Raw genomic sequence first — 16,414 nt, 5'->3', positions numbered from 1 at the left:
CTACTGTCTTTTAGAGATACCCAATTGGGCTGTACACAACATGCTGAGTCAATCCACCCATGAGTTGAACTTGACCTTCTTTGTTCTCTACTACTTGTCCATGAGGGAACCCTCCTGGGGTCATGGTTGTGACCTCACAGACAGGCATGAGTGTGCAGTGTTGAATACATGGTCCCCTGTCGTGAGACCTACTTGTGCCATTTGACCCTCCTTAAGCTGGATTCCAAGTATGCATCTTCCTCACAAAATATAATGCTGATGAATTCACCTCACCTTGTACTTGATGGATCCAAAAAGACTCAATGTATGATGCTCAGTTCTGGCTTTATAGTGACTTATGTCCCATGCTTGCTTTCAACACAGATTCAGAAATATTCCAGGCAGTACCTTGTAATCTGCTAGATTTCTTTGTCTCACTTTATACCCTGCAGGATGGATACCATGCTTTAACCAAGTAGGGAACCCTAACGCACATTCTCACCCTGATGCCTTTAGTGCTGTGGAGTCTGCCACGTCACATAGCTGGGACTGCAAAGCTACATACACCACAGCCGACGCCTACGATTGAGCCTTTTCATTCTTGGAGCTCATTTCAAGGCTGACACATCTATTCATGCAAGTAAATACACTGGAGCAGTATTCCCAGAGGTGAAATGTTCTCTCTCTAGAACTTGAAGATGTCTAGCCGATGAAATTTTCAGTAAAGAGATTAGATGCACTATGTAATAGTTTAATTCACTAGATGCCTCTATTTTTCCCAAGGCCCTGACTAGGGAAACAAAATAGGGAAGAGAGAGAGCTTTGCCAGGGAAATTTTTGCATATTTAAGGAATTTTCAAGAGATGTTTATGTTTCAGATACAGAGATAAAGGTGAGCTTTGAAGGGGACCGAGGATAAGAAAGTGCCAAGAAAATTTAGTTTGTCATATTAAAAATTTAGCCATCCTCTGAACAGCAATTCAAACTCATTTACATATTTTAGCAAGAAAATAAAAAAATGTGTTTATGATTGATAATTTCAGTTGCTTTTTTTAATAAAAATAATAATTCTTAGTACCTCATACAGTTAAAAATGAAGAAAATGTGGAACCAATTTTCTAAAAAAACTAAAGAATCTTATAATAATTGCTTTTGAAGAAAAACCTCCTTTAAAACACATCATATTTGCTCTATACCTATGTTTCCTTTCAGATTTTTTCCCTCTTATCATCTTATTCTTCACTGTTTTGTATCTTGTCCCACCAACTATAAATGGCAAATCACTTGCTTATCTCCCAAAACGTGATGTTATACCGGAAACTTCTTCATGAAGAAAAAAAAAAATAACATAAGAATTTAATATGGATAAATTGTGCAGATGTCATACAATCTTAAAGATTCAATACAAACACAATTTGCAAGTTGATAAATTTTTATTAAATCTATGGAATAATATGTGCCTGCCTCCTAGGTTGAGGAAGGTTGTTTTTTTAAGTTTTATTTTAATATTTAAAATAGATGGCTCCATAAAACATTATGGCTTGCATTAGTGAGAAAGAATGTTTCTTTTTGAAATTTGTTTTGATGAACTATAATCGGTCACCCATTCTTTTTCTTCCTCCAGATGTCCTTTCACTACTTAGTATTAAACAAACTACTTTAATAGCATTGTTTTGACTCTAATATTTTCTTTTTTACATACTATATTTATTTTATTTGCTTGCAAAGCACTTACATGTTCTAAAATGACATTTAATACATTATTTTACATGGGTGGAAAATAATTCTCTGATGGTTTATTTTATTATGCTTCTATTAGGAGAATAGACTGATATAGCAAACAGTATAATTTCAGTACTTTGTCTCAAAACTGCTTGTAAAAACACTGATCTCTGGGATTTTTCTTCTCAGTAATAAAAAGGTTTGAGAATTATGATTTTGCTTACATATCATTTCCAGCATGCAAAATAAAAGCCATTGTACCTGAATCCACTTTGGAGGAGAAAATATTAGTAAAAGGAAAATTCAGATGACTCTCATTCTAAATATTAAATCAAGTTGCAAAAAAATTAAAATGATGAACAGGTTTATTATTTACAGACATCAGAAAATCTAGAGAGAGACTCATTTAAAAATAGAGAACAAAGTGTAAATATGCCAATAATTTGGAATGCATAATTACAAATGTGGAACATAGAATTTTCTGATTAAAACAATGTTCTCTGTTGCTCATAGAAGAGTTTATTTAAAAATTCTGTTTCTAGATCTAAATACATTTCTAAATATCTTTAGTTTAATTTTCAAGTTTTGATATCAAAAACAGCAAAAGGTTTTAACTAGTGGCAAAGGTCTAGTAAATATATAGAGCAAATAATTTTAGAGTTGAAAGTATTTCCCTGAAAAATATGAGTTCTCCGCAGTTCATACTCTGAGGATATGAAGATTCACCTAACTTTATTTTTTGTGGTGGTTCTTATTTTGTTTAGGATGAGAAGCCTTGTTTTCCCCATAAAATATGAAAGTATTGAAAAGTACAAAAGTGCAATGGCCCCACTATTCTAAAATATTAGGCTTAAATAATATAAATAAAAATGAAATAAAATCCACTAATGAAAAATGGTATACAGGTGCTCTATCACCAAGTTTTATTGTACAGGATCACTCTCACTTGTGATTAACATGGTTACAAAAGCCCAATTAATCAAGGTCATTCTTCACATTCCAATTATTAAGTTCAAGGTAAAGAGATGGGTTTCCAGATTCATGATATTATTAACTGTTGATTTTACACTTTTTAAGATTTATGACCTTAAAATGCTATTCCTTAATTGCATTACTTATAAAAAAATATTCACTGTCAAGTCTTTATTCCACATTGCTTGGTAAGTGCTTTGCATATGCTGTATCAATAGCTGAACTTTAGCTAAACCGCTACTAATTTTGATGAGTGCATAAAATAACATGTTTTATAATGGCACTTGAAAACCCAAGTGCTTTGGAGACCTGTGACTTTCAAGCACACAGCAGTTAAGAAATACAAGTTGATGACTAAAAACACAGACCTGAATGCAATTTTGATTTTAAAGGATGGGTAATTTGTTGAAGTAGTTAAGGAATGTTAAATTCCAACATTTACAGTTGTAGAAAATCTTCTGTATGTTTATGAGTATTCAGTATTTCAAGTAAGAGACCATAAAATATTTTTAAAATTATAAATTTAATTACTGTGTAACTCTGATGTTGTGTTTTTGTTTTTCTTTCTGTAACCAATCACTGATACGTCAATTAGTTTCAACTTTGGACACAAGAGTCCTAAGCAGAGACAACAATTAAACATTATTGCAAATACTGTTGATCAATAAATGAAACCAATACATAAATCAAAAGTTCAGCATGATGCTGAAAGAAAAACTTTAAAAAGTCTACAGCTAAATTCATTCCAAGTTGGATTTAGGTACTGATCAGGAAAAAAAAATGCTAATATATATACTTACTTGAAAGTTTGAATAAAATATTTATTTTAAATTATATTTTACTTAACTGATATAAGGTTAGCATATATTTGAATTTCATAGTTTATTTACAGTTACCTAAAATATTTTTAAATCAAGTATCAGAATGTTTATTGTAAACAGTTTGGTGTCAGATATACTCTGGTTTAAAATGACTGCTCACTAGTTTTTGCTATAAGTTCGATCTTTTAACCTCCTTGAGTTACAATTTTTATTTATTTATTTATCTATTTATTTATTTGATACTGTGATTGAACCCACGGGTGCTTTAGCACTGAAGAACATCCTCAGACCTTTCTATTTTTTTAATTTTGAGACAGGTTCTTGCTAATTTGTCAGAGATGGCCTTGAATTTGCAATCCCAATGCTTCAGCTTCAGGAGACACTGTGATTACAGACCTTTACTGAAGGTAAAGAATCTCATCCACAATGTACTAAAAATATTTCCTATTTTTAAATTAAAATTTAGCACAAGTTTAATGAAATGATATTTCTATAAACATTGTACAAAATCTAATTAAAAATTCACAAATATAAAAAGCAAATGCTCAAACCATGTAGAACTCTATATATTTCATGTTTTAAAAAAAAGTCATCTTCTCTGAAAGCTCTGATTGGTCTAACTACAACCTTAATCCAAAAAAAGTAAAAATTATTTAAATATCTTTAATAAAAATAAACAGAATTTGCATATTCTTATGAATTGTGTCAAGCAATTTTTTAAAAAAAATTTGCTCCCTTTTTTCCTCCTTGGCACTCTAAGTAGGACACTATTTTGTATTTTGGAGCTGGGTAGAACAGTGGTAGAACACTTGCCTAACCTTGGTGATATTTTGCAGGGCTGCTGAGTAGGACAAGGCCCTTGGAAAGGCACCCATTCAGCGTGCACCTGGCCTGGTCCAAGACAAATCCCAAGGCCAGAAAGAGGCAGCAGGAGAGTGAGACACCAGGAATGCATTTTGCTGATGTGGTGACCCCTCTTTGGACTGTGCCATAAGCTGAGAAGTTGAAGTGGGTGGAGTGTGAGCAGGTGCTGTAGAGGGTTGCCAAGGAAACTGGGAAGACCAATTATACCCTGGGCCCTGGACCAGCAAGACCAGCAAGAACAAGGCCTGCTGCAGTCAAGTCAGACAGTCAAGCAGTCAGCAAATGGTGGGTAAAAGCCTTCCAGACAGTCATCTGGTTCCCATCATACTCCACATATGGACCTGAGACATATGCAGGCTCCTGAAAGCACTGTGGCCAAGCCATGGCCACCACCTACTTCTAACCCCAGAAACTGAGCCTGGAGGAGCTGACCAGGCTGAAGGCCTGCCTGGTTCAATACTTCATGGAAGGACCAGACAGAGCCAGTGGACTGGCGTACCTCTACTTTGTGGAGGAGGGACAGTGAGACTCCCAGCCATGGGGGACTGTCCCTGAAGCATGTTTGGGGAACAGTGCATCCAGGAGGACCTATGTGGGTTGCCTTCCAGATCTCTCCTCACGACTTCTTCCAGGTAGGACACTATTTTGTATTTTGGAGCTGGGCATCTACCCCACAAGGCACAAACACACCTGCAGATGAGGTGCTCTACACAGTCATCCAGGACTGGGCCCCACTGGATGAGGAAAGTAATGTTGGATGTGTGCTATAGCACAGGCACCATGGGTCTGTCCCTTGCCTGGAAGGTGAAGAGAGTAATTGGGACTGAGCCATTTCAGGAGGCTGTGGTCCACCCCTGGGTGGATGTCCAGATGAGCTGAGAAACTCTGAGTTCAACTGTGGCAGGGTCAAGGACCTGGTACCCAACCTGGTGAGTAGTCTGCCTTCCCAACAACTTGTGGCCATCCTGGACCCACTCCTTACTGCCCTGCATCCCAACGTGGTCCTGTCCATCCATAGAGGTGAGTACTTCAAGTGCTTCCTGTATGTCATGCAGCCCCCGGCAGCTATTGGTAATTCTGTGGACCTCTGCAGGGGCCCCTTTTACCAGGTCAAGGGCTCTCCCTTCCAAACAGTCAAAGCTGTGGCCATGAATCTGCTTCATCAGGCCCCTTACTGTGAGATGCTCATTCTGTTGGAAAATATGGAGCATTAAAATGGCACAGGAGCCCTAGGGTACCAAGTCCTGCCAGCCCAAACTTCACAAGGGCTCCCTAATGATGCCTTGCTGGACTCTGGGGCTTCCCTTTCATCCTAGACCCGGAAGCTACAGAGACCAGCTCTTCCATAGCAAGGCCCATCAGGAGGACCAAAGTTGGGGGCTTCACACAGCCTTGTCTCAGGATACTCAGGAGAGCAATCACAGGGCACAGGACTAGCCTCCTCGCCAGGACCAATCTGTTGCTGTCAATATAGCTCAAAGGGCAGGTAGACTCCTGTGGACTGTCCATCCCTCCCATCCTACTGGAAGAGTCAGGCTATGAGGACCAAACTAAACAAATGATGAATAAAAAATATGATAAAAAGCTTCAGCCATTCTATTGATTCTATTTTAAGAATATATCCATAATTGTGATATTTTTAGTTCCTTAACCATTATTATTGTAATTTATTATTATAGACTTCATGTGCTTCTGTGTAATTAGTAAAACTATCAAGGCTTGTTGATAATGGTGTCATATTAAATGGTAGCGTGATTTTTCCATTATATTTGAAAATTCAGCACAATTAAAGAAGATGTGCATTAGTCAAATAGACTAAGTTATAAACAGTAGTGACTTTGTAGTGGATAAATTTGACAAAACTCAAAGTATGATACACAGATTTCCCTTACAAGTATGTTTCAAGTTAGAAATAACCAAAGGGGAATTTGCACAAAATTGGGAGGTCAGAGTGAAGCGGCAGCCATTACCTTCTGCAGGGCTTCTTGTTCAGACGTGGAGAGGGACAGATGCAGAGGCACTGAAGAGCTTCACCTTCTCCTATGCTCATCTCTTTTTCTAGACTGCTGGCTCTAACTACAATGACCCTATTCCTACCAACAAATGTAGAGTACATAGCATTTTGTAAAACTCTCCATCACTTCTTTATGCAGCCTGAGGCCAGCAGGCGGACATGCATGGCTTGCCCCAACATTGCAGACTAAGATTCCACCAGACCTTTGCAAAATCAGTTCATACTGATTTAGCAAAGACCAGTTCAAAAAAAAATTTCCAGTTTTGGATGGGTTTTATTTTTTAATTTTAAATACATATCCTGAAAAAATATTTTAAGTTTATTTTTTCAGAATTCTGCCACATTTAATGTCTTTTCTGATGCAAATTTCCTTTATTATATTTTCCACTACTTGATTTATATCTACACACATGTACATACACCTGTGTGAGTGCATATGAATGCTAAAGATTTTCATATTGATTTTAGATCTGCTTCCTATTTTTCAGTAAATTTTCCTAGGACTAATAGTACATAGCATTATTTTTAATAAAAGCACATTTTTAAGTTACTGAAAGATAATTTAGAATATTAATTAGATTGGTATAAAACATGCAAAATTTAGCTAAATGATATTGATAATTTAATAAATTTAGATGTCTATCTAGTATCCTGTGTGTTTCATCTGACCTCATATAACTATGTTCATGTTTAATTTAATATCTCTGAAGTGCTTAGGAAACAGTAATTAGGCCTGGTGTGGTAACACATGACTGTTATTTCAGAAGCTAGGGAGGCTGAGGCAGGAGGATCACAATATATGTCCATATAGACATAGAAAGTTCTGAGGCCTTCTAACAATTGGCCAGAAATTTAGCAAGACCTTGACCAAGTTATCAAGACCTTGTCTCAAAATTTAGAAAGTAAAATATAAAAAGGGCTGGGGATGTGGCTCAGTTGTTAAGCACCTCTGAGTTTAATCCTGGTATCCTAAAAATAAAATAAAATAAAAAATAAAACCAAGAATAATTAGAACACATCTAGGCTATAAAATAGTGTTCAATATTTATTAAAAAGATTATGTTTATTATCATCTATACTAATGTTCATGAAAAAAATCCTGTTTGAAAAACTTATGATTATGGAGGACAATTGTTAAAATAGATATTTCCCTTGGACTCTATTTCTCCAACAAATTAATTCATACTATTTTAATATAAGATATTTAAAATGTCTCAGTGCTCTTCCATTTTTATTCAAATTAAAGTACTTTAATAGATCCTAAGTTTAAAAATATGTTAGATAACACCCCTATTGAGATTATTATTTTAAGATTTTTTTATAGAAACTTTCACATGTGTATTGACAACACTAAGTGAGAATATTGATGAATTTGAAACCTGCAGATTTTATAAGGGAATTCCTTTTACTTGGATTAGCTGTAGTGCTAGTGTTACACCTAGATAGTTGTTGAAAGAAAACTCAGAATGTTATAGGGAAGTGATAAAAATTAACTGTGTTGATAAATACTTCAGTGTGTGAAGTAAATTATATCCTGTGAATGTGCATGTGTGTATATGTGTGTGTGCATATACGCACATACATAAATATACACACATATATACATATATATGTAGGATGTATATACATTAAAACAGCTTCCCCCCGCCCCAAATTTGTAGGTTTTATCTAGACCTAATTATTCCAATCCTTATTTCAGAGACAAAAAAATATTCAAATCGTTGTATATGTTCAATACAAGTCCTATAATCAAACCATTAAAATTCCTGATACATTAAAATGAAACAATTTGTACTGCATTTATTTTATAATTTTTTGAATCCACAGACTATCTCTGATCTCACTGCTTGTTTTCTACTCCAAATCCTCCATAGTTATTCCTTAGGTTGTGAAAAGAGTCCATATAGACATAGAAATTTCTGAGGCCTTCTAACAATTGATCAGTTATAGTGGTTAGCAGTCCAGATAACTACATTTTACTCCATATTATATCTTGCTAACATAAGAACATAATTTCAGTAAAATTGTTTTGTTAGAATCATCATAATGACACAAAAATAACTAGGCCATTATTCTAGAAGTGCAAAGAGACAAGGGTATATCATGGTTACCTCTATCCAGTATGATAAATCTCATATACATAAGGATTTTTCTAGGAAGCCTATAGCTTTTCAGATGCACTTTAATGGATTAATAATGTTGATTCTTGGCTTTTTTTAGAAGAATTATGTTTGTGGAAAGGTAGCTAATTAAATGAAACTTGCAACAGGTTTAGGTTTAATACAACAAATAATAGAATATATGCTTGACATTTTAGAGAGGAATAAATAATATTGGGTAATTTTCTTTAAGACTACATCAGTTATCCCACTTCTTTTTTCCCTTTAAACATGTACTTTGTGGTGTGTGTGTGTGTGTGTTTTGTGCATTACAATTCTTAATACACATATAGACCACAATTTTTCTATCTCTATATATAAAGTATGTTGACACCTAATTCAAGTCTTCATACATGTACTTTGTATAATGATGCCCATCACATTCCACCATCCTTGCTACTCCCCTGCCCCCAGTTCTCCCACTTCTTAAGTTAATGATAAACGTGGCTGTATAACCAGTGTGATCCTGCAATATGTACACGTGGAAAAATAAGAATTCATACTCCATTTGAATCAAATGTATGATATGTCAAGATCATTGTAATGTTTGGAGCGACGAATTTTAAAAAAGTTAATGAAACTCTTTCATTTTCTAAATAACAATGGTAATATTTTTGGATTACAACCTATTCTAAATGTTTTTTTAAATTTATCATATAATTAGTATTTATAAAAACAATCTAGGTTATCTTTATTATAGTTTTCATCTTAATAAGGAGAAATGGAAAGATAGATGTAAGTAATTTTCTCCAGATCATAAAATAGACTGTACAGGATTTAATCCACTCAAGTTTGAACATGAACTTGGGCACTTGTCCACAAAGCTCTGTCTGCTCACTGTCAGATTACTATGCTACAGTCTGATCTGAGAGATTGCACTGTTTTTTGGAAGATTATAATTCAAGATTTGCATGAACTTACTTAGCAGTAGGGCTCATAGTGTCACATTGGTAGATGCCTGTCAGGAGTCTCAGCTGTCAGTCTCAGCTGCCTCCAGGGTCTAAGATACTTTGTACTCAAACAGAAGAATAAGAAAAGAGCTTCTTATTTCATTCTGGATATATGTGTTGATAGCATTTAAAAGTCTTACAACAGAACTCTCAAAAATTAAATAACTGTGCTGGGTACATTTGCTATGGAGATAAAAATCTCTTAATAGTTTCTTATCCATAAATGAAACAGGCCTGCTCAAAAACTCTTGAGTAGAACAGTGTCAAGGGTGTAGGGAGTAGAAGGGTAGCGTGTCTGTGACAGCCTGCTCCTTCTGCACTCCACATAGGATTTACTGAGGATAGAAGAAACCCTATCCGTAAAAGCACAGTTCAGTCTATTCCTTGTTTGAATCAAAAAATTTTATAAGTTAAATTGATAATGGACAACACCATGGATTCTACTAAGGGCTTCATCTGAAGCTTTAAGATTCTCTGAAGTGATAACTCTAACTAAAATATTGCAGTCACTGCTGGAATGGCTAAAGGTGATTTATTTTTGGTCAGAGTACAAATATTAATTGATTCAATTTTTTTTCATCTTGGGGAAGTATCCAGAAATTCCATTTGTAAACATGTTTCAAAGAGTTCCTTTAAAATAAGCAGTTCCGGGCCGGGATTGTGGCTCAGCGATAGAGCTCTTGCTTAGCACGTGTGAGACCCTGGGTTCGATCCTCAGCACCACGTATAAATAAATAAAATACAATAAAATTAATAAAAATAAAAATAAAATAAAATAAGCACTTCCTCTATGAAGACTTTGGAACTCATCAAATGGTACTCCTGTGGTTACTTTCTATGTAATAAAAAAAATCACTGCATAAATAATTTTATTTCAGGGTTGAAAATCACAGATGCATAAAGAAGAAAAATAGCATTGATCGATAAAGACAAGGGGAAAAAAGTGAAAGAAAAAAAATCCTATTGTGTTCTCAGATTCATGAAGTACAAAAACATGAACTCATGTATTTGTCCATTTGTTTGCCTTCCCTAAAGTCTGTCAGGAAAAACATGCATTGTCTGCAGGAAGTTGTTGATAAGAAACAGTGTCTGATATGATCAAATTTTCATCGATAGGCCCCACAGACTTCATTCTCTAAGCTTTCTGAATGAAGAGCTATTTTAATTTTGGACTTCAATTTTGCCATTGGCCAGTTGTGATTTTTTTTTTTTTTTAATTTCCACTGAAACTTAGATATTCTCATCCTTCCAAGAGTCACTACACAGAGCACAGAGGGTAGTTATGATCATTTAATTCTCTTCAGGAGTTTACAGTTCATGACCAAACAAGGGTTCAGATGAGGGCAAGGCAGTGGCCTTCCTGTCTGCCTCAGGGACACTACAGCTTTTATTTCGGGCAGTTACTTATTCATTTATTCATTACCTCATTCAAAATTTATTCAACGCCTACTGGAAACAGTACAGAAGATTATTAAGTGCCTGTATTTTAGAGTGCAGAGTGAATTCACTGTGGTCCTGCTGCTAACCAGCTCTCTGACTTAGCAAAACCCAAAGTAATGCTCTCACCTTCCCTTCCCATCCCACAGAAATGACAACCAAACACAGTCCAGGGGCGGGCAGTGTGGCTGAGTGGTAGAGTGTTGCTTAGCCAGCTTGAGGCCCTGGGGTTGATCCTCAGCACCAAAACAAACAACAAACCACCACCACAACAAAATAACATAGTCCAGCCTCATTTGTTTTCCTCACTTTCTTCTAAGATTAAATCAGAAAAGTGTGTGTGAATAAACAAGAGATATTTGGACTAATGGCCCATTAATGCATTCTGTGCACCCATGATGCGGTCACTTCCAAAATGTTGGAGCAGGAAGTGGATGCTGTGTGTGTGTGTGTGTGTGTGTGTCTTTTACCCTCTGCCATCTTTATTTGTTCACTTCATTTGTTGACCACACCATGATTTTCTCTTAGGGAGAAATTAAGAAATCTTAGGACATATGTTTTGGGGTAGGTCTCAAGTCTCTTTTACCACATGTGTCCCTAGAGTGCTCAATCAGCACCCCTAGTGTCCACATTTGTGGCCCCATTCAAGGGTGGCCACATGACCCATTCTTCTCTAAACAGGGAGGCCCTGGTCTCACACAGACATTTTTAGGAGCTGAGGCAGCTTTACTGATTCTTGAGGAAAAGCCTCATCCATATGTCATAATTCAGTCTCCTCATGAAAATACCACCCTGGAATGAGACTATCAGTACAAGATATATAATATTTTTATATAAAATGGTTAAATTGAGTTTTTGTGGTCATTGTTATCCAAGGATTCTCAAAGCTCTTCCAGGAATAATTTAGATTCATCTGTACTTTTTTCAACAAGAAAATGCCAAGTGATTGTATACCACATTCCAAATATTCCTCACTATTCTACTTTAATAAATAAAAATATTTTTACTGTACATGCTAGATTCGTTCATTACAGAGTAGATCTTACCATACATGTGACAAGAAATGAAGTTTCCTGGTAGTGTCTTCACATTTCTATGTCACCTTGCTAATCACAGACCTTCTGTCATAATTTTCTTAATCATTCTTCCAAAACATATCTTTGCTATTTGATACATTCTCCCACCAACCTATCTCTTTCCCATAAATGATTTCTGATAAATAGAGAAAAGTCCATTTAAATGTCATTCTAGATGTTTTATATTTAGAACCTTAGCTTTTGCAACTACTCAATTATAGGGGACAGCATGTGGATTCTGTTCTATTCAAATCAAAGATAAATCTGCCCTAGTGATAAATTAACACTAATTAGGAACAATAAAATATGGGGCAACCCCTTCCGCACCCCTAGATCATTTCATAAAAAGAAGAAAAAGAACAAAGCAGTCAGTTGTGGTGTCCCTGTCAAGCAAACCCACTGCCCCTCTTACCTGGGCTACAGTTTTGCCCTTTCGCACAGGTGACAGCTTGAGAAGAGCAGAGCTTTCTGCAGCACCTTTATCTTTATTTCTGAATTCAGAAACAAAATTACCTTACTATGGGAGCTCTTGAGCCATGGGTATTTCAGAATATAATGTGCACACAACAATAAGCACTATTTTTTGCCAGATTTATATGACACAAGTTTCTATAGAAATGTCTATTGTGCTATGCTGTTTACCTTTTGAAGGGAGCAACATTTTCAAGTTATTTGGGTATCTGAGAATGAGACGTTTCTCTAAAAATTCTATCAGCATTTTCTCTGAACTTTTCTCCCAGGGCTGAAATCTTAGTACACTGTTTCCCTCCCATTTATCTCAAAATCATTTTCAACTGGCCATGGTTTTCTTGTGTAAGTTACAGTTCCAACAGAATTGCTTCGATTTTAAGATTCATGTCATGTTGCATTTGGTATATTTAATAAAAATAGTTTTATGAGTTATTTAAGACACAAATAAAGTTCCAGTGGTTATTTGCTCGCAATTTCTCTTTGTAATACCCTCAGATGATAGTCTGTTTCACAACGAAAGCATAGCATTTTGAAAAGATTTTTCCGGTGTTTTATGTCATCTCTGTGTAATACTGTCAGGCGTTTTTCTGCCTGTCACCAGATCTTGGGGGTTGTCACCATATCTGTCACGATTTGTTGAGATAAAACAGGATCAAAACAATTGTGTTACCTGCCAAAGGTCACTTAACTTGTGTAACTGGAATTCTTAACAATAAATGACTTATGGGATGTAATCCTAATGCAATTGCACACTTTTTAAAGCACTCTGCCTTTAGAGCTTCTCAGTTAGCCTGCCTGGGTAGAGTACATTCTTTCACTTTCCATTCAGTGCTTCAACTTGTCCCCCAGCTCTCAGACCCTTGAGGTTTTACTTTTGGTGGGGGAGAGATTAAACCCAGGGACACTTTTTCACTGAGCCACATTCCTCGTCTTTTTAATTAATTAACTTATTTATTTATTTATTCATCCTTCATTTGAGACAAGGTCTCATTAAGTTGTTTAGGAACTCTGTAAGTTGCTGAGGCTGGCCTTGAACATGAGATCCTCCTGCCTCAGCCTCCTGAGATGTTGGGATTACAGGTAGGCACCACTGCTCCCAGCCGAATTTTTTACCTTTTTACTGTTGGAATAAGAAAGGAGAAGAATGTGTCACAGAGTTCCTTCTTGTCAGGTCACTTCCAGGGAAAATAATCCTACTATCTGAATTCAACAGGAGTTAGAGTTCACATTTTAATTCATGAATTGCCCTTCTGGATCTCTCCTTTCCTCTCTTGTCTGGGAATTTTCATCTGCTGAGCCCTTGAGGTGCATCTGAGGCAATATCTTGGCTCTGCCTTCATCCTCGGAAGCCCAGAGAAGCAGGTCTTTTTCACATGCATCCACCAGCATGCCAGTATCCGGTCCACCAGGACAGGGATGCTGAGCTCTCTGAGAGGAGTCTGGGAGTATGGCTCCATCTCAATGCAGCCTTCTAGCCTTCTATCCTCAGGCTTCTGACTCCACCCCCCCCCCCCCAATCCTCCAAAGACCACGGGTGTGACTCACAGTGTGACTCTCTTAGTTCCCTGGGGTTTCAATGACACACAGTAAGCTCTTAGATTTATTTCTGAAGTCATTTTCTGATTGAAAGAAGAAACAGCAATCCCACCTTTCGCCTTGGAGCAGGTGATGGAATGTATGGCAGTCCTGCCAGACCCATTCTCCAAACAAAGATTCTTCTAGTTTCAGATCTGACTCATTCCCTCAGCCAAGTTTTAAAGAATCATAAAACTGATCTTATTCAAGTGCTACTAAGTGGTCTGTATTATAACTCATTTTATGCATATATTACTGTGAACACTGCTTTTTAATAATTTCTTACACAGAGAAAGTATATGGCAAATAACAGGATTCTCAATATGAAACTGTCTCACTATATATTTATAATAGTAATTTGTCCCCAAAATACTATGGCTATATCAAATAAAATTAGTATTAGAATAATATGTGTTCTCTTGCATTCTTTTGACTATGGCCCTCAGGCTGTAAAACAACCCAAGGGAAGAGGGGGAATTCAGGAAGCAGCATTTATAGCCAGCTTCTTAGCTTCACGTTCTCACAGAAACAAAGTGAAGTGCAGCGATTTGTATTTATGGGAGGTGAGTTTGAAGGAAAGGTATCTCTTATTCTTAATTCTTTCAATAAGTGTGTATTAATCACTGGGGACACTCATGCTGCGTCATGTAGTATTAAGATGAAAATGCTATTTATTTTTAGGTCCTGACCTTGAGGAAATCACAATAGAGCTGAACCTTTTTGTTGGGCTATTCATGTAATAAAACAGATGTCAGTATACTTCCTACTAGAATTCTGTGGAAGCAACAAAATAACGTTTTGTATTTGTTAAATCCAGTTGACTATTCTGCTTATAAGCCCATGATTGTGGGTTTCAAAGTCCTTGAACATTTTGTCTATCTTTAAGAGAAGTTGGGTTTTGATGGCTTGATAAAACCATCTTCCATAATGCCATATATATCTAACACCCAAGCAATTAGAGCTGTCACTGGCTAATCAAACTCCCTTCTCTTTGTGTCCATTCTGTAACTATATTTAGTCAGAGGTAAGGGATAACATGCTATGATAAATATGAACTATTAAAGGGATAGACACCACAGGACAAGAAGACGTATGGTGGTATGAAGGAGGAAGGAGACTGTGACAAAAGAAATAAATGACACATGTAGCTTAGGCTCCTGAATGGGGACAGTTTCGATGAAGATGAAAGACAGGAAAATTAAAACGAGAAGAAGAAGGAAAAAAAAAAGGCTTACTGGAAAATGATATAGACCTCCCAGGCATCATTTCAACAGCTCACCGAGATAAGAAAAGCCTTAAAGAGGAGAGATCATTAATCACTGGTGTTTCAATTAGCCAATATTGACTGGGATGGCAATTATGGCATTGATAAGAGAGGGCTTCTTTCCTGGAGGGAACGTGGGCTGTTTCCTGACATATTCTTTGAACGATCCATAAGGAGCCTAAGCTATTACACACTTAGACCTAATGCGGCTGGAAAATGAGACAGGGATGAAAAATAGGACAGTGGTGCAGTCATCGAAGTTGAGCGATCACAATGTCACCCGGACGTCAGTGCCCTTGAGGTTACTTGTGAAGGTAACTGAACAACAGCACTGAGCTTCAGTAAATAGGTGCAAAGGCCAAGAGGGGATGTGAGTGACCTTCTAGAAATTGATTAAAATCCATTTCAGCCAATTTATGAAAAAATCAAGCTTTTAATAGTAAATAGTAGACTGCTGACCTTACCATAGAAAGTTTTTTTTTTTTTTTACTTTGTCTTCAAACTAAACGTAATAGTTATAATGTCTAAATAAATTGTTTATGGCTTTGGGAGAAAAAGAGCAGACTCAAAACTTCTTTTAAAGGGGCCACGCAATGCAATCTTAAGTCTATCTGTGCCTCTTGCTGGTTGGTATGTGTGAATAGCTTTAAGAGTAGCCTCTTACCTATTGCCTGAAAGTGCCAGGCTAAAATCATCATAGCCTGTGTGCTTAAAATAAGCAAAAGATGTATATTTTTTAAAAAGAAACACATGATATCTTACTAATGCTTTGCAGTTTACAAAACCAAAGTAATTTAAGACTTGTGTTAAGTTAGAAGAAAAAACTGATTTAAACATTCCACAAAAAACATGAAGTTAAACTGTGAATATGAACTTTTCCAAATATATTTTCTGAAGACCAAAAGAGTGAACTTTTGGAATGAATAACAAAAATAGAAATTTAGGATTAAAATTTTCATGTTAAATTGAATAAAATAAAAAGAATATGTGCCGAATAATTGCATCTAAATTCAACAAACAAGTTCTAATTATGTATCACGCAAATATTTAGCCTACAATTCACTTCTATACTTCAGACTCTGCGGTGAGAACACTTAAACACACGGTAAT

The 16,414-nt window shown here is 36.1% G+C and overlaps 1 pseudogene; it reads left to right on the top strand.

Annotated features, from left to right (window-relative positions):
• The first annotated feature begins 2,658 nt into the window (after nt 1-2,658).
• LOC114085400 (tRNA (uracil-5-)-methyltransferase homolog A pseudogene) lies at nt 2,659-5,674 on the top strand (annotated as a pseudogene).
• The last annotated feature ends 10,740 nt before the right edge of the window (nt 5,675-16,414 follow it).

Source organism: Marmota flaviventris, chromosome 7 (genome assembly GCF_047511675.1).
Source record: "Marmota flaviventris isolate mMarFla1 chromosome 7, mMarFla1.hap1, whole genome shotgun sequence".
NCBI lineage: Eukaryota > Metazoa > Chordata > Mammalia > Rodentia > Sciuridae > Marmota > Marmota flaviventris.
The sequence above is the reverse complement of the archived record's forward strand: the minus strand, read 5'-3'. Positions and strand labels throughout refer to the sequence as shown.